This window comes from Euprymna scolopes, chromosome 36 (genome assembly GCF_053919585.1).
Source record: "Euprymna scolopes isolate OS-2025 chromosome 36, ASM5391958v1, whole genome shotgun sequence".
In the NCBI taxonomy this organism is placed as follows: Eukaryota; Metazoa; Mollusca; class Cephalopoda; order Sepiida; family Sepiolidae; genus Euprymna; species Euprymna scolopes.
The window spans coordinates 93,349,359-93,372,498 of record NC_136517.1 but is presented as its reverse complement, the minus strand read 5'-3'; the positions used below and the strand labels follow the sequence as shown (position 1 = coordinate 93,372,498).

Sequence of the window (23,140 nt, the reverse complement as noted above, 5' to 3'; positions counted from 1 at the left end):
AAATATATATGGCGATTAAGCCACACTGAATATTCCGCGTTTCATCCATTCTAGGACTCTTCAGGCTTATGCCTAAGAGTCCTAGAGTGGATGAAACGCGGAATATTTAGTGTAGCTTAATCGCCATATATATTTTATAACTTACTAACTATCCATACCTACGTATTGAGCACCTTTAAAGTAAATACTTAAAGTTTACGCATAAATTTATACTTTCGTATATTAATTTTATGTGAGTAAATTAAGTATATATATATATATATATATATATATATATATATATATATATATATATATATATATATATATATATTAGGTGTCTAAAATAATTCTCCAAACTTTTTTTTTGTAAAATCATCATGTATGTATGTACTTAAGAGCTGCCTTCAATAAGTTTGCAGAATTGTTGTACAGGCCTGTAAAATTGACATAGACTAATGAAAATCCAGTATGTTATTGCTATACATCTTATGAGATGACTGGCCAATTTTTATGATTGCTGGTTCAAAACCCTTATCCTCGAGTCGTATCTGGGCCTTGATAAGTGATGATGCCTATGTAATATATATATATATATATACATATATATATATATATATATATATATATATATATAGACTCCTTCAGTCTTTGACAGACTATGGAGACCCACTAATGGATGCCTGCGCGTGAAATTATTGTTGCAGAAGATGCGCAATCCCCAACCACACCTCTCCTGAGTCGACATTGTTTAAATACCAGTGGCAAGTGACGTGTATGTACAGGACGACTGGAAACAAATGCCGAGATAAGCAGAGAGCACATACAGTGCCTAAAATTCCCAAATGGTCATCCGTCTGGTACTAACCAGGATCAACGTTGCTTAACTTTGGTGATCTGACGAGAACCGGTATGTCAACTCGATTATGCCGTATGTTATACTGCATACGGCATATATATGTATAAACACACACACACACACACACACACACACACACACACACATATATATATATATATCACTTTCAGTACACTGAGGAAGACTGAAGGATCGGTCGAAAATTATGTACCTGTAAAAAATGTTTTTTTATTTTTTTTCATAATATTATTTTGTATTGCTGCACGTGACCAATTGAAAACGAATAAAGAAAAGTTATAAGATCTTATACTTTTCGTATTCTTCTTTTTATTATTATTGCTTTTCTACCCCAAACAAGGCACAATGTCACTTAGATGTAAGAGGCTACGATTTGGGACAAAATTTGCAGGGATACTATGTAGGGAGCCGAGCAGTTAGATGTCCGTTCATATTACACTTGGATTTCTGCATGTCAGTACAGTCAGGGAAGCAGATACTCGGAAGGGAATTCCAAAGTCTAGAAGGTCGAGAGAAAAAACTATTTAAGTAGAAGGCTTTCCGGCATATATGAATATCTACAATGTAGCATGGGATTTTGCCGCTTGTCGGGTACAGTTAGGCGTATTTATGACGAGGGGGTACAGGTGCTTGCAGTTTGTTTGAGCACATTCCATTAAAGTATTCGTAAAATAGGCATAGGAATGCAACATTTCGGCGATGGGACAGAGGTGGGGGCTTAGTTGACAGCGCTGGACCTAATGAATACTGTCTATGGGTAGAACGCCTAGTAGTAGATGCATGTGTGCAAATGCAGAAACTATACTTCATGCTTGTAGATGTAAAGTATACTCACAGGCGTTAATAACTTTCTAGCACGATAGAGAGAGCCCATGTTCTTCGCAGAGGGATCAGCCTTCGAGCCAAGATCACTCCATCCCTTCACCCACAATTTTATTTTCTCCATTTCGTCCCATCTATAGAGCATCCCCACTTAGAGACTGGCCTGTAGGAGCTCAGGTTCCTTTACAAAGCGAAGTGCTAGAGGCGGTCTATCAACTAGAAGGGGTTGGGAGGGTGCTACTAAACACTTTTGTATTTTGCCTTCCCCCGCCCTCGACTCAAATGAATTATTGCATCATCATCATTATCTTCTTTTTTTACACGTAAATAAAAAATGTTTTAAACAATGGGGTTCTAAGTAGGACGTCCCCCAGTACGAAAAGGTGAATGCGGTATTATGGTGAAAGAGAAATTTTTGTTTTGTTCCAGAGTGACAATGATGACCAACGACCCCCTTTTTCACCCGTTTAGAGTTGGCCTGGTGTCTAAGTTTTTTGTTCAGTTGAAACTTACATTGTAATTTTAGGTTGAATAAAGAATTTAATATCTCAAAGTGTAGTATCTGTTCCGTCAGATACTGCAAGCGAAGCCCATTGCCCTTGTGGCAATGAGTTTCTGGTCCATGTAGGGGCAACCAAGAGACTCTCACTATCCAGCTCCCATTTCCCACCTCTCGGGAGCTGCTCCCCTTTTCCCTTTCGCCCTCTCCAAATTAAAAAAACGGCCTCATGCCTAACTTGTTTCGTGGGGAAGCAAATAAATACAGTCCACCTTCTTCGCAGCAGCTTTGGCAATACCCTCGATATATTTGTTCCAATTCATTTTCCTTGTTAACGTAAAGTCGAGGAGTTTAACCGAAGAGTGAGGTAATGTATATTTGTGACTGAGAAGATTTCTTGTAATTATTAAAGGAAATAAGTTTAGTTATGGCAGCATTGAATGTTACCATCCAGGTATGTACCCCTTCTCCCTCAGACTAAAGGTCTCCCTCTAAGATTTCAACAATTTCCTTACATATGAGTTCAGTCTTTTCCCCTCTCGTGTCTGATATAAAGCGCAGTGTCATCAAGAAAAATACCCATCTCGGAGACAATTTTATCAAGGTCATTTATGAATAATCGGAATAATAAAGGTTCAAGGATAGAAGTTGTAGAATTTCTTCTGAAGACAAGCCTGGGTCTCTTTAGACTTGTCAGCCGGCGCCGAGTCCTGCTGCTACACCCAGGGTTTACCACCACCCACCTGATTACACCAGGGGATCACCACACTCTTCAGGTACACTTTGGTGTTGACTTTCAAGCTGACTTAGAAGATGTGTGTGTGTGTGTGTGTGCCGTTAGCACCCACTCTATTCAGGGTTTAACCGGCTTCCTCCAAAGGAGGAAGTTTCATGGGAGTATGAAATTCACAAGTGGTCCCCAGTCGCATGTATATCATCATTAGGGGAGATGACGACGTTAGGTTTTTGCAACTTTTTGCAGGGAGGTGTCGACGCCCTCCTACATACAGCACCTGGTCTTCCCAAATTGGTCACTCATTTTAGTAATGACCAGACTCAACGTTGCTTAACTTCGGTGATCTGACGGGAACCGGTGTGTCAACGTGATTATGCCGTATATACTTCGAAGATGTGAGGTGTCATAATGTGGCTCTCACTCGAAACCAAACCAAACCAATGGCCATAACCGTAACCGGAAACGGTACGACCCTGTTATTCCTGGCATTCAGCGATGCATTTTGAGGGTGCTGGCAATGGTCCTGTTGTTATAACTTGGATTGGTAAGGCGCATAAGTTGTACAGTGGCGCATCTGCAATCTCGCTTGTATTGCCAACTAGTAGATGGTCTGTAGCAACAAAAAAAGAAAACCGGTTTTCATTAAACGGAAATGGAATTATGTCGTCTTTTCTAGGGCGACAATTTTATAGTTCCACCCTATATTTACCAAAACAAAACAAAACATTATATCTATCCGGATTTGTACGCTTTCAGTGTCATAATTTCTCGCTTAAAAATTTTTTTTTTGGTTTTCTTTTATTTTATATAGTCACCACCAATTAAAGACCAGAGGCCACTCAAGGATACGTCTCTCTCTCTCTCTCTCTCTCTCTCTCTCTTGGGTAGGGTCAAAAGAAAGGTCTGCAATATAATAGATCCCACATTGTCAGCTAGGCTCCAACCTCTGTCCCATCGACAAATTATTGCTTCCCTATACCTGTTTTGCAAGTATTTTAGTGGAAGATTCTCAGACGAACAACACGCCCTTGTACCATTCTCGACATAAATACCCCCGACAAAACCGGCAAGCAGCAAAATCCCACCCCTACACAGCAGAAATTCCTAGATGCCAGAAAGCCTTCTACTCTAATAGCTTCTACCCTCGAACTGCTAAACTTTGGAATTCCATTTCGACTCCCTGTTTCCCTACCTATACTAACATGCAGAAGTTCAAGTGTAATGTAATGTAAACAGGCATCTTGCTGCTCAACTCCCTACATAGTATCCCTGCAAATTATGTCCCGGATAGTAGCCATCAAAGTAGCACTGCGCCTTATTTGGGGTGAAAACACAAGAAAACTATTATAGAGGACGGCTCGTCAAGAACCTGTTCACCTTAAATATAAAAACGATCATGTCATAGTCAACCGGGAAGCAGCTTCATAGTATTTTGGTCCACATGTTACATGATAAGGGCTGTCCCCTTTTCATGTAAGTATAAAAATGGAGAATTTAGTTTAAAATGAAAATGAAATACCAATAGACAAATTCAAACCTCGTAATCTAGTTTAGAAATAGATTACGTGTGAGAATTTAAAAATGTAAAACAAACGTTTGTTTAGAATATAGATAAATATTTCAAGGAAAGAATGTGAACTCTCAAGTTTGTTATGAAATTTTAAATTGAAAGAATGCAGCTTATAAGATAATGTTTTTAACATTGAATATAGGTTAAAATTCCTTTTGTAGAAATAGGAAAAGTTTTGGACACGTATGTCCAGGACACGTGAAAGAAGGCACATGTTTTAACATGTGTGTGACGTCACGGAAAATAGAGAGTTCTAGGAATAGAGAAAAAACTTGAGAGTTAGTCAGTCAGTGAGAAAACTCAGAGACAGTCAGACGTCTAGAAGCGAGACGTCACTTCAAGGAAAAATGTGAGACTTTGAATTCTTGGTGATGGAAACACGGTCGTGTGACGAAATAAACCATCAAGTGTTTTTTGTAAAGCTCGTCTTGTCTTATGATTCTTACAAAAAGGTAAAGTGAAATTGTATTATATATTTGTGTTATATGTCTTTACATACACGTCTCAACATCATCATGTCCGAACTGTTTGAACACTATATCCCTTCACTCAAAGAGCTTTCTTCTTCTTCTTCCATTCAACACATTAAGGAATGAACATTTAATATATAAGAATCTCTCATAACATGAACAATCTCTCTAAGTCTCTTACAACTTCTCTCTCTCTCTCTCTGAGTCTTACAATATCCTTCATTGTAATAAGACTCTTTCTAAGCATCTCTTCCTAAGACTCTCTTTTAACGAGACCCCCTATATAACACACAGACAAGCAGCTTTAGGGGGGGAAAATCTGCTTACGAAATTTTAGATTAAGGCGCAAATAGAGAATAAGGAAAATTGCTGATAGTTGCTATAGCTAGGTAGGTGTTTGCATGAAAAACCCTTACTGGGGAGGGTTAGGGTTAGGGTTAGAGTTAGGGTTAGGGGCTTAGAATGAAGGTCAGTCGAGCACCTGCCATGAAAATAACGGTAGAGAGGCTAGAATTTAAGTGTAAAATGCCAATGTCAAGGTTCATTGCGAAATTGTTCTTTAAACAGAAACATTCATGTCGAACGCGCCTCTGTCATATCAAAGAACTTACTGCTGATTTTATATGCCGGGCCTTTCGGCTTGTGTGGAAATAAAACTTCTTAAAGACCTTTCGGATGTTAGGCAGTGTAAGGTGTTAAGTTTGGTCAAAATCGTCTACTCCTTCTTTCATCGGATTATTTTGATAATCGATTATCGATACTTTTCGAAGACATTCCGATACAAAACCTATCTAAGAACGTTCTCAGGCACATGAAGTACCTCCGTGTGAATATTCATAAGAATTGGCGCACCGTTGTCGCGTCTATAGGAAACGAACTCATTCCCCTACACCAAACAAACAAAGTTATTTTATCATAGTAGAATATATTAGTTTAATTTATTTTAACTGGTATTGGACACGATCACACTGGATCTCTGACTGAAGATCGTTTTGTTTAAGATCGCCCTGACTTTAAATCTAATTATGAATTACTTTAGATTGGGGAAGCACTTTGCCAAAGTCAGGGGTTGATTAGCAATGTATATCGTGATGTAGCATTTGTGTATTAATTATAATCACTTCTAAAAGATGATAATATGTAATTGGACGGGAAAGGGAGGAAATCATTAGAAAAAACTGATCAAAAGAAGTTTAATTGTTTCAGATGGATCGATGGAGTCATAATCCCCAGGTATTTATTTGTTAATATTGTAATGTTTTATTTGAAATTCTTTTTTATGTGGGTAATTTATCAATTTCTTTGGCGGGAAGGCAATAGTTTATACATACATACATAGAGAAAGAGAGAGAGAGATGGGTAAGAGTGAGATAGGAGAGAGATGGGAGACAGAAAGAGACAAATTAAAAGAGAGAGAGGGAGACAGAAAGAGAGGCAGGAAGAGAGGAAGAGAAAAAAAGATGGAGAGGGAGAGATAGAAGGGAAGAGAAAGGGAGAGAGAGAGAGAGAGAAGGAAGAAAGGGATAGTGAGAGAGATATAGGGAGATCCAGACAGAGAGAGAAAGAGATCCGGAAAGGAGAGAGAAAGACGGAAACAGAGAGAAGGAGAAAAAAGAGAAGGAGAAAGAGAGAAAGAAAGAGATTAAGAGAAAGAAAGAGATAAAGAGAAAGAAAGAGAGAGAGAGACAGAGACAGAGACAGAGACAGAGAGAAGCAGATGGGTAAGAGTGAGACAGGAGAGAGAGGGGAGACAGAAAGAGACAAATTAAAAGAGAGAGAGGGAGACAGAAAGAGAGGCAGGAAGAGAGGAAGAGAAAAAAAGATGGAGAGGGAGAGATAGAAGGGAAGAGAAAGGGAGAGAGAGAGAAGGAAGAGAGGGATAGTGAGAGAGATATAGGGAGATCCAGACAGAGAGAGAAAGAGATCCGGAAAGGAGAGAGAAAGACGGAAACAGAGAGAAGGAGAAAAAAGAGAAGGAGAAAGAGAGAAAGAAAGAGATTAAGAGAAAGAAAGAGATAAAGAGAAAGAAAGAGAGAGAGAGAGAGAGAGACAGAGGCAGAGACAGAGACAGAGACAGAGAGAAGCAGATGGGTAAGAGTGAGACAGGAGAGAGAGGGGAGACAGAAAGAGACAAATTAAAAGAGAGAGAGAGAGGGAGACAGAAAGAGAGGCAGGAAGAGAGGAAGAGAAAAAAGATGGAGAGGGAGAGATAGAAGGGAAGAGAAAGGGAGAGAGAGAGAAGGAAGAGAGGGATAGTGAGAGAGATATAGGGAGATCCAGACAGAGAGAGAAAGAGATCCGGAAAGGAGAGAGAAAGACGGAAACAGAGAGAAGGAGAAAAAAGAGAAGGAGAAAGAGAGAAAGAAAGAGATTAAGAGAGAGAGAGAGAGAGAGAGAGAGAGAGAGAGAGAAATAGTAGTGAAAATGGGGTCAAAAATAATTGGTAACGTTCAATGCCTCCAAGACTAAGCTTCTTTCCTTTAATAATTACAAAAAATTTTATCGACCACCAATAGCTATGGCTAAAAATACATTACCTGAAAGTACTTCGTTCAAATTTCTCGGCTTAACGTTCACAGGGAACATGTGTTGAAACAGATACATCAATAGCATTGCCGCGTCTCTACTGCAAGGAAGGTAGGCTCTCTCTACCGTGCTAGAAAGTTACTTACGCCTGAAAGTATCCCGTATCTCTATAAAGGTCACCATTCTCCCATATATGGAGTATTGTTGTCACATTTGTGCTGGCACGTCTGCTACTAAGTTCTCACTGCTAGATAAGTTTCAAAAGAGAATCGCCAACCCAATAGGTCCCGAACTGTCATCTAAGCTTCAACCTCTGTCCCATCGATGAAATGTTGCATCTCTCTGCCAGTTTTACAAGTATTTTAATGGTGGATGCTCTGATGAACTACAAGCCCTTGTGTCCCCTCGACGTAAGTACCCTCGAAAAACCTGACAATCAGCAAAATCCCACCCCTAGATCTAGTAGAAAGCATAATAGTTTCTTTCCCAGAACTGCTAGACTTTGGAATTCCCTTCCGGGTTTCTGCTTTCCCAACTGTACTGACATGCAGAAGTTCAAGTGTAATGTGAACAGACATCCTGCTAAGGAAGATAATAATGATCACTAAAGAGATTATAAATTCTCATTAAAAATTTTTTTTTCTTAAAATAAATTCTTCCCAATAATGAAATAAAGAAAAACAAAACAACGCAGTTTTATTAGTTGTCTGCTTACGTTGGGCACAGGTCAACCAAAAGGAACGGGTTTGAACGCTACTCAGTCGCTTTTACACTTGCTTATTTCCGTGATTCTTAAAAGCATACAAATGTCAATATGTATCAAGTATCAATATTTTCAACTTTTACTCGTGCTTTGTACAACTCCGAGTGCTAGCCGTCGGCTAAGGAAGCTGACACTTTTAATACGTATGAAATATTTTTATGCGGTATCTATTCACTTCCTTCGTGTATGTGTATATATCTTTAAAAATTTTTTTTTTTTTTTCTGAAACAATCATACTGGATCCTTGACCGGGAATGGTTTTGCCTCGAGTCCCTTCGGGCTACAAACTAATTAGGAATTAATTTAGAAGGAAAAGCATCTTGCCAAAATTCGCATGCTGATTAACAATTGCTAATTCATACTTCAACGCGCTTTGCTTTAGTGGATTAATTATAATCTCTTCGAACGTGTAATTACAAGGAACTGGACGAAAAGAGATGAAATTACAAAGACGAATTTATCAAAAGAAGGTTAATTGTATTCGACAGATCGATAGACAGAATGAAACACGGGTATATCTAGATACACAGAAAGACATGTATGTATCGTGATAATCACGTTGACACAGCGGGTCTCGTTACATCAGCGAAGTTAAGCAACAGTGAACCTGGCCAGTACCAGATGGTGGACCGTGTGAGAATACGTTTGCATGGTGTGGTATGACGGGGATATCTTCATAGGGCCAATCCAAGTGATTAAACGCTTTGCGAATAGAGAGAGAGAGAGAGAGAGAGAGAGAGAGAGAGAGAGAGAGAGAGAGAGAGAGAGAGAAAAGAAAGTGGAAATCCTTTGTGAAAATTCAGAGACTTTTGAGGTTTGTGAAATAAATAGTAGACACACCACGAATACTTAAATCTTGAAAGCCTACTGGCGAGAACTTGAAGACCTACTAGAGAAAACTTGAAAGTCTAATTGGGAGAACTTGAAAGCCTACTAGATAGAACTTTTATGTTTATTGAAGAAAACTTGTATGCCTACTGGAGTGAACTTAAATACCTACTTGGTAGAACTTGAATTCCTACTGGAGAGAACTTGAATATCTACTAGATACTAGTGATGGGACGATTCCAATATTTTTTTCCGATTCCGATACACTTACCGATTCCGTGCTAAATTATCGATTCCGTGCTAAATTACCGATTCCGATTCTTTATAATTCTCTTAATTATTTTACTATAAGCTTGTTAGTTTCCCCGATCTCCGTAAAAAAAAAAAACACATATTTAATTTGCAGATATTTTCCTAAACGTAAAAATTCACTTATGGAGAGTGATCTATCGATTTTAGCTTTACTGATAATGTAAAATCAATAAATATTTATTATTTTATCATTATTACGAGCAATGGAAGATTTTACTTTAAACAAAATCAAATAATAAAAAAAAGACAATTAAAAGAATCGTTTTGGCATCGGAAAATAAGCATCAATTTTTCTGATTCCGATACCGATTCCGATACCGATTCCGATACCCCCAAATGTTCCGATTTTTCTGATTCCTGGTTCTGATTCCGATTTATCGTCCCAACATCACTAGATACTGTCTTCGAGTGTCTAAGAATTTTGATATAGAGGGTTGCCAGGAAAACCTGGCATGAGGTTGCTTTCCCTACAAGTCAACCCTGACTGAATATTTAAATATTTGGAATTTTTCTGTATGAATAAATGAGAAAGATATTGTTTTGCGTTTTCGATAATGTTCTGAATGAAATGTTTATTATCTGAAATCAATCTTTCAAGTATATCAAGTAATAGACTTGCGAAGAAGTAGCGAGCAGACAAAGCTAGTGTTATATGCATCCATGAAGATTAAGGTACGGAAAAATAGATTGAAAGAGATTGAGGGCGACTGATAAGGGATAAAAGAGTGATGTGTATTGATCGAGAAAGAAAGAAGAAAGTAAGAAGAGAGAGAGAGATTGGGAGAGAGAGAAAGAGAGAGTGGACGGTATTTAGAGAGAGTGAGGAATGGATTGAGAGCGAGAGATTCAGATATTTAGAGAGAGAGAGAGAGAGAGAGAGAGAGAGAGAGAGTGAGAAAAGTTTGAGAAAGAGAGAAAAATAGAGAGGTAAAATGGAAGAGGGCGGGAAAAATTATGGAGAGATAGATTTAGAATGAAGAAAGAAAGAGAAAGAGAGAGAGAGAGAAAGAGAAAAAGACAGATTGAAAAAGGAGACGTCTATATATATATATATATATATATATATATATATATATATATATATATATATATACTTGTTTATTGTTATATAAACATGCTCACATCCCGCTGCTACAAATAACCACTTGTTTCAATCAAACAACAGATATCATCAGGCAGCGACTTGACTATTCAAAAGTTCAATGAATAATAAGTTTATTGAAAAGTTCAATGAATAATTCATTATTATTCATTGAACTTTTGAATAGTCAAGTCGCTGCCTGATGATATCTGTTGTTTGATTGAAACAAGTGGCTATTTGTAGCAGCGGGATGTGAGCATGTTTATATAACAATAAACAAGTATTATCAGCTCTTTTTATTGAGCACTGTCTAACAACCTCGTTGAATACATTAGTCCATTACTTTTGAATATAAAAAACCCCGAGTATATATATATATATATATATATATATATATATATATATATATATATATATATATATATATATATATGAATAAAAAAGAATGCGAAAAGTATAAAAGCTTATAACTTTTCTTTATTCGTTTTCAATTGGTGACGTGCAGGAATACAAAATAATAATATGAAAAAAAATTAAAAAAACTTTTTTTATAAGTACATAATTTTCGACCGATCCTTCAGTCTTCATCAGTGTAGTGAAAGTATGAGCATGATATCGTTCATAGTATATATATATATATATTAGCAGTTCCGCCCGGCTTTGCTTTGACCCTATGTACTGTTCATAAGGTTATGATGCATATGTATATATTAAAAAGTGTGAATATGTGAAGTATTAGAATTGAACGCCTGTGGAACTCTCTACCGCTTGCCTGTTTCCCTCCTGACTTCAACTTGGATGTCTTCAAATCCAACATAAACAAATTCCTGATGAACCTCCCCCCTAAGTAATGACACTTTATCAAATCTCCAATACTAATGAATGCTGCAACACTATCCCATATATTACTGTACACAAAATAACCCTTATCTCCGAGTGGCTTCTGGGCCTTGATATGTGGTGACCTTCATGTAAAAAAGTAATGCCTTTCTGTATAATAGTCTTCCTTAACTACCATAGAGAAAAGACAGACAGACATTTTCACTTTTATAGATATAGAAATAGATAGATAGATAGATAGATTGGATGCAATATATATTAATGATTTAAAAAGTATATAAAAAAAGACTCATGCGCCAGCACCAAGAATCGAAACCAAAACGTTCAGCTCACGGTTTATTTTGCCTCTGCCGTCAATGAATGGGCCATGAAAACATGTTTACTGCGAGGCTAAAAATTAAAACATGAACCAATAGCTACTACGTTATGCATTCGTTATGCCGGCGTTCGACCTTCACCTGGCAAATTTCATTAAAAAAAATTTTTTTTACATTTTTGCACCGATTTTTCCGGGCTAAAACACAAATATATAAAGTTTCGCATGGATTTAGATACCTTATATATGAAGTTTCATGTCTGTAGGCCAAAAACTGTAGGAGGAGTTTGGTAGGCAAAATTTGTTAAACAAAAATATATACGTATACATAAATATATATGGAAAATTTTTTTGTGTTTACTATAAACTTTTTACGCAAATATTATGCAAGTATAAATACACGAGAATATCTGCATGAATATAATTACACGTAATAGTTGACTAAAGATGATCATTTCATATGAAAACCGAAAAAACTACTAGGGAATCAATTAAAATGAATGTTTCAAAGGATATGCAAATTAGCTAAATCTTTTGATAGTGAATGCAATCCCAAAATCCATATATAAGAAAATTGTATTTTCTTTTTAAATTAATTTTTTACACGGTGGTCACCACTTATCAAGGCCCGGAAGCCACTCAGGGATAAGGGTTATTGCAAGTACAGTACGTTAGTGTGGAGATTTGATGAAGTGTTTACTTAAGGGGGCGGTTCATTAGGAATTTGTTAACGTTGGACTTGAAGACATCCAAGTTGTAGTCAGGTGGGAAGCAGGCAGACGGAACAGAGTTCCACAGGCGTGCAGTTCTAAGAAAGAAACTTTGCTCATAGAATCTACGTTTTGATTTAGGCACAGATATAGAGTGGGGGAAATTTTTCACAGTGGATTCAGCTAGACGGGTGTTTTCGTGAAATATTGGCGAGGGGGGAGCAGAGATTGGAGTTCAGACGAGCACCTGCCATGGAAATAACGATAAAACAAGGATAGGCTCGCTACGTCTCTTCTGTGGGAGAAAGGTTGCAGGGTAGAGAAAAGGGCATCCCCCATTAAGCCACGAATTGTACTCTGTCAATGCAGAATAAGCTGTTTTTAGCAGCTTCTGCCCAGATATGGCAGCAGTATTCCATCCTTGGACGTATTTGGCTTTTATATAGATAGAGAATTGCATCAGTAGTGTGATATCTTCTGGAGCGGTAGAAGGATTCCACCATCTTTCCAGCGGCCTTGGCAACATACTTGATGTACGTGTTCCATTTCAGATCAGGAGTAAAGGACAAACCCAGAAGCTTGTCAAAACACGGGGCATCTCCTAGACGAGAACCATCCATTTCAATTGATGCCAGATGGGGATCAGAGCATTAATGATGTAAAGATAGTAATTTAGTTTTAGATGCATTAAAGGTAACCAGCCACGACTTTCCCCATTGAACCACGCGCTCGAGATCAGAGGAGAGAGAATCAGAGAGATTAAATAAATGCAAAAGAGGGTTTTTAATATGAATATCAATACACACAAAAGAAAAACGAATTCATAGGAGTATAGATAGATAGATAGATAGATATATAGAGGGAGAGAGAGAGAGAGAGAGAGATGGATGGAAAATAGTAACTACGTCATGATTCACGTTAAATCAAAGACCTTGAACGACACAAACATGAACGCAAATAAGGAAAACTTTCTGAGTAAGCATTAAAAACGTTTGCTTATTTTCGTATTTTTGTTTTTTGTCTAAACAAAAACATGAGAATACAAAGATATTTTCTTCTTTAGGTGCGTCCATTTAAATTGTGCGATTAGTGATGAAAATCTGGAGCATTTTATAACAATAGACAATAAAATAAAGTGAAAAAATAAATAATCAACAAAAATGTTACCAAAGGCAACGAATTACCTCGTCTATCTATATGGATAAGTGTTTTTATATTTCAACTTATTTTTAAATGTTTTTACCTATTATTGTCAAGCAAATACAAAAATTAGCTTCTCCTTAGAGTTATAGTTGAGCATCAGTAATCACCAAAAATCGAAAATAAGCCAAAATACATTAGATAGATATCAATAATCATGCGAAAATGTAATGTTCGACCAATATTGTGTCTAATTTTCGATTTCTGGGCGATTATAGATGATCGATTACGTCTTTAATAATACCACCATTTTTTTTAATTCTAATCTTTATTTTGTTACTTTAATTCAAATGATGTAACTTGTGAGGAGTAACTTATTTTGCCTTTGGTAACAGTTATTTGTGGCATATGTTTTTCTTCTTTCTTGCCTTTGGTAACAGTTATTTTTTCTATCACTCTTTTTAACTCGACATGTTTTACACTACTTTTATTTTAAAGTAAAGTGGAAAAAACTTTAAAATAAGTTAAAACACAAAAACACTTATTCGAGTAGGTAGACTACTAAGTTAGCTTGCCTTTGGTAACATTTATTTGTTCTATATTTTTTCACCCCGTTTTGGTTTTATTGGCTTAATAAGTGCCGAAAATTTCGTTTCAGATTTAAACATAATAGGCAGACGAAACTGTTGTTTAAAACTAAAATTTGACAGACAGACGAAACTGTTGTTTAAAACTAAAATTTGACAGACAGACGAAACTGCTGTTTCACACTTAAGTTTAACAGACAAACAAAAATGTTATAAAACTTAAGTTAAGCGTGACAGACCGACTAAAATACTTTTTCACTGTAAACCAAAGACAATACATTTTTAAATAAGTTTGATAAATCAATGCATAAAAATATCTAAGTTCAATTTTTATCGCACAAAAACAAGTGCATTTCCAACTAAAATCGATATATCGAAGGAAATGTAATTTTAAACCTAAGCCTGAAATACCAAAAAACAAAAACAAAAACAAAACCCTCAAAAAACAAAAACAAAACAATAAAACAAAAACCAACAACAAAAGATAAAACAAAACGTTATCTTAAATTTAAGATTCGCAGAGGGATCAAAATACTATTGTGAAATTAAGTTATGCCGAATAAAGACAATGCAACGTATTATTTGGTTGGTTAGTTGGTTGGTTGTTTTTGTTTTACAGCATATCAACCTTTTTTCGGGTTATTTAATGCCGAATCCAAAAATTTTGAAGAAAAATTTTCCAATAGAATATATTTGTTGTTTTCAAGTCGGTTTCTATTTAACCCATAGGTACAGGTACTACGACTCCCGGTCAGAGTGGTCCTGGGAGCAATGTTAATTAAATGATAGCTCCACACTCCCCAAAGCCCGCAAGCTGGGGCCTCACCACTGGATATAGTTTAAGGTCATATCCAGGACCCCCATTGAGGGACTTTTACCCTCTGCAGGGGGGGGCAGTCGGCGTATTCTAATGCCCCACTGACAGGGACACCCATAGTAGAATTTTCACGGTCAGTTGTTCTATCATTGTTGCTAAGCGACGAAATGGAAAAATGGCTATACCGATGATAGATAAATTAAAATAACGGTTTCGATTATCGATTATCGGTAATTATCCGGGTATTCTGAGACAAATTTAACTACGAACACTCCCAGACTTATACATTAAAGTTCTATAAATTTTAAAGAAAATCTGTTCAGCCGTTTCGGTTTTAGGATTTTCCGGACTACTGTTGTTATTTAAGTTAATTTTTTCATAAATTTTCGGCCGAATCCTCCTTTAGTTGTAACTTGACAATAACTCTTATTATGTGAACGGTGGAATGTATATTTTGGCCTCTTTTTCAACAAACTATAAAATTCTTTCTACCATCCACCAATAAGAACCATTGTTAAGGTACGCCCGAAGCAGGTCGGACGTTACATCGGCCGAAACGTTGTCAGAATAACAGTCGTGAATAAAGGTTGTCAGAATAACACTTAAAATAATCAAAATAACAAATATCAACCCTCAGCTCCAAAATTCAAAAATAGAGACAATTCTCTTTAAGACTTAAATGTGACAGACCAAAAAAAAAAAAAGGTTATTTCGAGGTGAAAGTTTTCAGAAAGACGAAAATACTATTTTGAAATGAAACCCGACTGACAAAATCCATGTTATTTCATACATAAATGTAACAGACGGACGGAAAGTGTGCTGCAAAACTAAATTCGCTAGAACAAACAATCCTACATTAAATATTTTCCCGCCAAACCGACGAAAATTAAATTTCAAACTTAAACTCTACGAACCACAGAAACGATTTCAAATTTTGGTCCTTCTACAGCCGGGGATCCATATCTTTTTTAAATGTTTCCATATATAGAATAACCCAGAAATGGACAAGACAATTTGAAAACCTCCAAAAATCTAAAACGGCAAACGGTTCTAACCCAACTTACAAAATTCCAACTACTTATACTACGCTATAATCACATTGACTAATGCATACTCATTAACCCTTATCCTTGGGTGGCCTTCGGGTCTTGATAAGTGGTGATTCCTGTGTAAAAAAATAGTTTGACTGCAAATCCCAAATTAATTTTGCTCTAATTGACGGCAGAAGTTTTCGCAAAGATTACTATTAAAACTATTCTTAACACGGAGAAGGAAGAGATAATTGACCCAAGCATTGAATCAAGGAAAAACCGAAACAATGTTTTATTTGATTTTCATAATAATCGAATGTTCCGCTATAGTTCAGATCTTTTTGTGATACATAATGAATGGTCATGATTGACTCCCTTTGCATATTGGAAGTTGCATAATGGATGACCCTATGGCGGATAGCGATTATATCAGCTGGTGTTAATCTTGACAAGGTTTGAACTAAGTACGGATCAAAGTGACACAAAGTTTGGGAAATAAACTAATTCTGAAGAAAAATAATAGGAAGAGAGTCCTGAAAATCTGATATAAGGGTTAACAGGTTAACAGCGTGGAATGAAAATAAAGAGACGTGAGCTGAAGTCACGCATGACGTCACGGAGGTTATTAAAAACTGAAAAGAAGAACTTTGATAATTGAAAAAAGATCGCCGTGTTCATCCTTATAGCATGTATAAGATTGCTAATAAATTAGTTGAGAAAATTAATTAGTTAAGAAAATTAATTATAATAGTTAAGAAAATTACTTAGGAAAGAAAATAAAGTATTGTAGTTAAGAAAATTAATTAGTTAAGAAAGTTAATTAGTTAAAAAATTAATTATAATAGTAATGACAATTAATTAGTTAAGACAATTAAATATAAAAGCAAAGAAAATTAATTAGGTAAGAAAACTAATTATTATAGTTAAGAAAATTAATTAGTTAAGACAATTAATTAGTTAAGAAAATTGATTATAATCGTTAAGAAAATAAATTAGGTTAGAAAATTAATTATTATAGTTAAGAAAATTAATTAGTTAAGACAGTGATTATAAATAAAACTAATTAGTAAAGAAAATTAAGTATAATAGTTAAGAAAATTAATTAGTTAGGAAAAGCAATAATAACAGTAAAGTACATTAATTACTTAAGAAAATTAGTTATAATAGTAAAGAATGTTAATTAATCAAGAAACTTATTAGTTAAGAAAATTAATTAGTTAAGAAAATCAATTATAATAGTTAAGAAAATTAATTAGTCAAGAAAATCAATTATAATAGTTAAGAAAATTAATTTGTTAAGAAGATTAATTATAATAGTTAAGAAAATTAATTAAATAAGAAAATCAATTATAATAGTTAAGAAAATTAATTAGATCAGAACATTAATTAGTTAAGAAAATTAATTAGTTAAGAAAATCAATTATAATAGTTCAGAAAATTAATTTGTTAAGAAAATCAATTATAATAGTTAAGAAAATTAATTAGTTTAGAAGATGAATTATAATAGCTAAGAAAATTAATTAGTCAAGAAAATAGATTATAATAGTTAAGAAAATTAATTAGTTAAGAAAATCAATTATAATAGTTAAGAAAATTAATTAGTTAAGAAAATCAATTATAATAGTTAAGAAAATTAATTAGTTAAGAAGATTAATTAGTTAAGAAGATTAATTAGTTTAAAAAATGCTCGTTTCTTTCTCCCAAGTATGAGAGTAATAGCACGTATCAAAGTGACTAAACATAAACAAGCAAAATAATTTTTAGAAACGTAAACATACGTTCAAAGAGGTGTACATCTATTTACCATGTATAAGTTTAATAATAAGTTAAGAAAATACTAACGTGTGAGTGTTAAAGGTGTGTAAAAGTATAACAACATAAAAAGAAATTTTAGAAACCTAAAACATATCACCGGTTTGTCTCGTGAATCATAATTAAAACATTCGGGTCGATAGGCATCCCCAGATGTAAGAAAACTAAAATTATAAACACATACCCAAAGCAATTTCATATTCGTACGTACGCTATCGCCCCCTTCCCTTTCAAAATATAAGATTGTCCGGTCACCAGAGAGGCAATGCAAAAAAGCAATAAGTACAATATTGTTGGATTATGGGCGGGCAATGCTGGATTTTGGGAATAGCAAACGTAAATAAAGAACCAACCTGGATGTCTCAGTTATTGGTCTGGAAATATCGCCAAGCATCAGCCCTAAAACAATGTAATTCGGTTAATATAAACGCACATACAGTAAAGAAGAAAAAAGAGAGACAAGTCGAGCGATTGAGTCAAGATACTTGATATTTGCATTTGAAACTTTAATTCATGCCATCATGTAAAATTAATATTTTCAAATCAATAGTAGGTTCTCTACAGTGCAATATAGACTACAATATATTGTGGTCTAAGTAACTTCGGGGAAGATTGAAAAATGGACGATTTTACTGATTTCGATGACAATAAAATATATGAGAGTGAACCATTTGTTGATCATTCCCGCACAATATCGTGTTTAATAACGAGAAAGTCTTGAAATATATGCATAAAAGGCAGTCTTGCGTTTTTTAGTGCGTACGAGTGTATAGTTGTTTTTATCAAATAAATGACAAAATTGGACAATGTTGAGCATAAAACAAATAATGGCATATACAATAAATAAGAAAAAAGAGAGGCAAATCAAGCAGATGCACGTGTGATCGCAATTCGTCGCAAATCCGCCACCCCATTATTTTTCTCCTTCGCTCTGTGTCACTTGTCACAAGCTACAAGTTGAAGTGTCATGATACGATGTCATTATAAACTGAATGAGCCGTTGAGTTATTAAATATATATCCGAGGTCACATGGAGAAAGTGCAGATAAAAATTACGCAGACTTTTCTTAACAACTGGTTCATAATATAACACCTGCTCTGTTCGAAATGTTGCAATAATACCGTAGTTTTGGATGGACCACTATAGGAGTATTCTTAAACTATATTAACCAAAGCATTTAGGTAAGTATTTTAAATTCGTAGAAAAGTGGGACAACGACGATAGAATGGGAATATTTAAAGCATAAGAGCAATCTCATTGACACATCGGTTCTCGCCAGATCAACGAAATTAAGCAACGCTGAGCCTAGCCAGTACCAGATGGGTGACCATTTGGGAAGGCAAGGCACTGTATGTACCGAAAGGTAAAATGTTGAGAAACTGGCGCGGTCTATCCTTCTCTCGAGGGTAGATGGGACTCTCTTAAGCCGAGGTAGGCAACCGATTTAGTGATGGCGCCGCGATGAAAAATACCATTGATAGCTCTGGCGAAGCATCAAGTATTCAGGTACCGACAACATTTGAATTACACTACAAACTCGTGTAGTGAGTTCAATCTCGGCTGCGCCCGTGCTGGATGAATGGATGGACGGAGAGCAATATACAAAAAAAATGAAAAGTAAGACTTAGAAAGTTTTACAGGTCCTGTAGTTTTCATATTGTAGTCACAATAAAACACACTGATTGTATTAAATTATTTTTATGTATATTCAACAATTGTGATTAAATATGAATACGCTCTGATCCCCATCTGGCATCAATTGAAATGGATGGCTCTCGTCTAGGAGAAGCCCCGTGTTTTGACAAGCTTCTGGGTTTGTCCTTTACTCCTGATCTGAAATGGAACACGTATAACCAGTCTGTTGCCAAGGCCGATGGTGGGATCCTTCTACCTCTCCAGAAGATATCTCACTACTGATGCAATTCTCTATCTATATAAAAGCCAAATACGTCCAAGGATGGAATACTGCTGCCACATCTGGGCAGGAGCTGCTAAAAACAGCCTATCCTGCCTTGGCAGAGTATAAAAGAGACTTCGTTGCTTAGTGGGAGATGCCCTTTTCTCTACCCTGCAAGCTCTCTCACACAGAAGAGACGTTGCCAGCCTATCCTTGTTTTATCGTTATTTCCATGGCATGTGCTCGTCTGAACTCCAATCTCTGGTCCCCCTCGCCAATCTTTCGCGAAAAACACCCGTCTAGCTGAATCCACTGTGAAAAATTTCCCCCACTCTTTATCTGTGCCTAAATCAAAACGTGGATTCCATGAACAAAGCTTCTTTCTTAGAGCTGCACGCCCGTGAAACTCTGTTCCGTCTGCCTGCTTCCCACTTGACTACAACTTGGATGTCTTCAAGTCCAACGTAAACAAATTCCTAATGAACCGCCCCCTTAAGTAAACACTTCATCAAATCTCCACACTAACGTACTGTACTTGCAATAACCCTTATCCCTGAGTGGCTTCCGGGCCTTGATAAGTGGTGATCATCGTGTAAAAAAAAATGCAGATCGGTAAACACTTCTCAGTTTAACTATATCGTCGACCTTCAAATAAAATTTGTTACATGTAATTTTTGTTCATAGAATATCCGTACATTTCAATACTGTAAAATTATTAGACTATCTGCCAGTTATTTTTCATTATATTTTTTCACCAAGTCGCGTTGCCTATGTTTAATGTGAAATAATGAATACATATTTTTATTTGAAATGAAGATTCTAGAAGTCGTTACAAAATTCGGACAACTATGGTAGTTATCTTTTATTAGTTGTTATTATCATGACGTTTTGGACCATTCAATTTCTGACCTTTTTCAGGTGGGTTCTTTTCTTAGTTGGGAATCTTTGTCAAATTTGGTCATCTATAAAGAACTTTGAACTATTTTGTCAAACTTGGTAATCTTTGTTGAACTCAAGAAAATTAGGGAATTTTGAAATTAAACCCTTTATCTATACATATAAAAGACAAAACGGCCGCGAGCGTTTTTGTATGTCCAGCAAAGGCTTTTTTCGGGGGGGGGGCTACAGATGGTTACTATTCCTTAGAACTTTTTATATACTCCTTAGATCATAATATCTACGATTTGCGAACGGACGTCGTATCTACATTTATTTTGATCGATTTTTATAAAATTCCCACTATTCCGCCCTCTGGCGTGTTTGTTTGGCTTTTTCATATAAAAGCGAAACTAATCAGAATAAAAGCGATTCGCTGATCTTTGTGGCCAGCATATCTTGAAAGGCAATCAGCTTTGATCACTGTGGGGAATACCCTTCATATCAGACAATTGCTATTCATTAAGACACTACCAGATCTCCCTCTTAGAGGAAAGCTGATTTTCCCCCCATGAAGTTAAAGCTTAACTGGCTTACAGCCAAACTTAAGTGTGTGATTTCATTTCTTCGCCTGTGTAAACTCCTTCACTTTAACTTTCTGCATTTTGATCGCTAAATTAGAACGCTTTTCAATTCTTCCCCCCCTTTTTTTCTTCTTACATGGAGGTCACCACTTATCAAGGCCCAGAAGCTAGTCGGGGATAAGGGTTATTGTGTGTACAGTAATCAATGGGATAGTATTTATTACAGTTAGCAGAATTAAAAGGAACGATTAAGCGAAAGAGGGAGGGACTGGTATACAAGTTAAAAAATATACGCGTTATACATACATGCCTCATAAATGCATGGATGACACCGTGTGTGTACATACGTAAATGTAAGTGTTTGCACCTATTTGTACTTTTTTTTCTTTGAAGATTGTAACGCTGAGTATGGTGCAGCCAAACCAACTGCCAATATTGCCCTGCTTTTTATTGAAACCAACCGAGAGCTCTTTTTAGTATCCTCGTTGTTCCTTTTAGTGCAATTGTCTGGATCTTGTTTGCACTTGGTTGGAATTTTGATTAGGTAGGACTTCAGGTTCTTCTTCGTATGTATGGGTATATGTGCTTGCTTTTTTTTTGTATATGGGTTGTTAGTGGTTCAGTTTTCAATAACAGTTTCAAACATACACGTCGTAATTTCATCCATTTCGATTATTTTTATTTTTATACATTTTAATGTACTTTGACGTTCTTTAAGGAAACTAATTTTTAGATGCTTTTTTTATTTTAAATGTTCTGTTATTTTTCTGAGTTATCCATGTTTACTTTTTTTCCGATTTTAAATATTCTGGTCGACATGTGTTTGTCTATGTAATTTTCCTTAATTTTTTGATGGAAGGACTTAGTCCGGTTCGCGAAACGTCATTATAACAAGATCCGGCTCGCGGGATCAAAAGCGTTCCTATTTACAATGGCTCCCCACGAGGACAGAGTTAGACACCAGAGTCGTTTTTTTTTAACGTGGAGAAAAGGAACAAAAATAAAAACTGTCTCAGTCGTGAAGGATTTCTCCTCCACTGAGAGAGAACAAGAAATTGATATGCAGCATCGGGAGAACAGATACTACACTTTGAGATATAAAATCTTTTATTCAGGCTAAAATAAATACAATGTAAATTAAATATGAACAAAAAATTTAGGCACAATACCAACTCAAAAAGGAGGAAGAATAGGAGTCGTTGGTCATCCTTGTCACTCTAGAAATAAACAAAAGATTCTCTTAGCTAGTATGCTCTTTCACCATAATACCGCATTCATCCTTTCGTACCGGAGGAACGTCCTACTTAGAACCCAATCGTTTAAAACATTTTTTTATTAACGTGTAAAAACAAACAAAAAAATAGATAACGATAACGGTTCTATACTTTAATCTTGTCCCGAAGGTCAAGAACGTTTGCTCTTCTGGGATAAAGAGTTTCTAATTACAATGGCTCCCCACAGGACAGAGTAAGGCACCCGAGTGTTTTTTTTTGTAACTTAGAGAAAAGGAACAACAATTAAAAGTTGTCTCCGTCGTGAAGGATTTCTCCTCAATTGACAGAAAAAAAAGAAATTGAACTTGAGTTAATTGTATTTATTGCGAACCATTATCCTAATTTTTTTCTTAGTTGTTTCACGACTCTTCGGCCAACTATTCCTTCGGCCTTCGTCAAGTGGTAACCGCGACGGATAGGAACTCTGAATCTCCTGAGTGCATCCACTGCAATTACTGCCTTCCGTAGTTGTTATTGTCTCACCTCTGGTCGGCTTTGGGTAGGATTGAAACCGCTATCTTCAGACAATTCTCACTTGGCACCGTAGAGATTCAACGTCTCAAAACGCGGTGAGACGATAAAAACTACGGAAGGCAGTAATTGATTAAATTAATAAATAATACTCATCTCAATGAATTCCAATTAAATAATATTTAACTGTAGTATCTGAAAAACAGATACTACACCTTTGAATTTCCGCTGTTCTATATGAATAAAACATTTTATAAATTATCATCAGTGTCTGAATACTGTAATATCCTAATACAACTTTGATTGTATGGTGGTATGCTT

The 23,140-nt window shown here is 35.8% G+C and overlaps 1 protein-coding gene and 1 pseudogene across 17 annotated transcripts in view; both read right to left on the bottom strand.

Annotated features, from left to right (window-relative positions):
- Positions 1–23,140, bottom strand: part of LOC145260677 (neuroglobin-1-like) — a 783,991-nt gene that overhangs the window by 538,514 nt on the left and 222,337 nt on the right. The window lies entirely within an intron of this gene.
- LOC145260923 (5S ribosomal RNA) lies at positions 3,179–3,297 on the bottom strand (annotated as a pseudogene).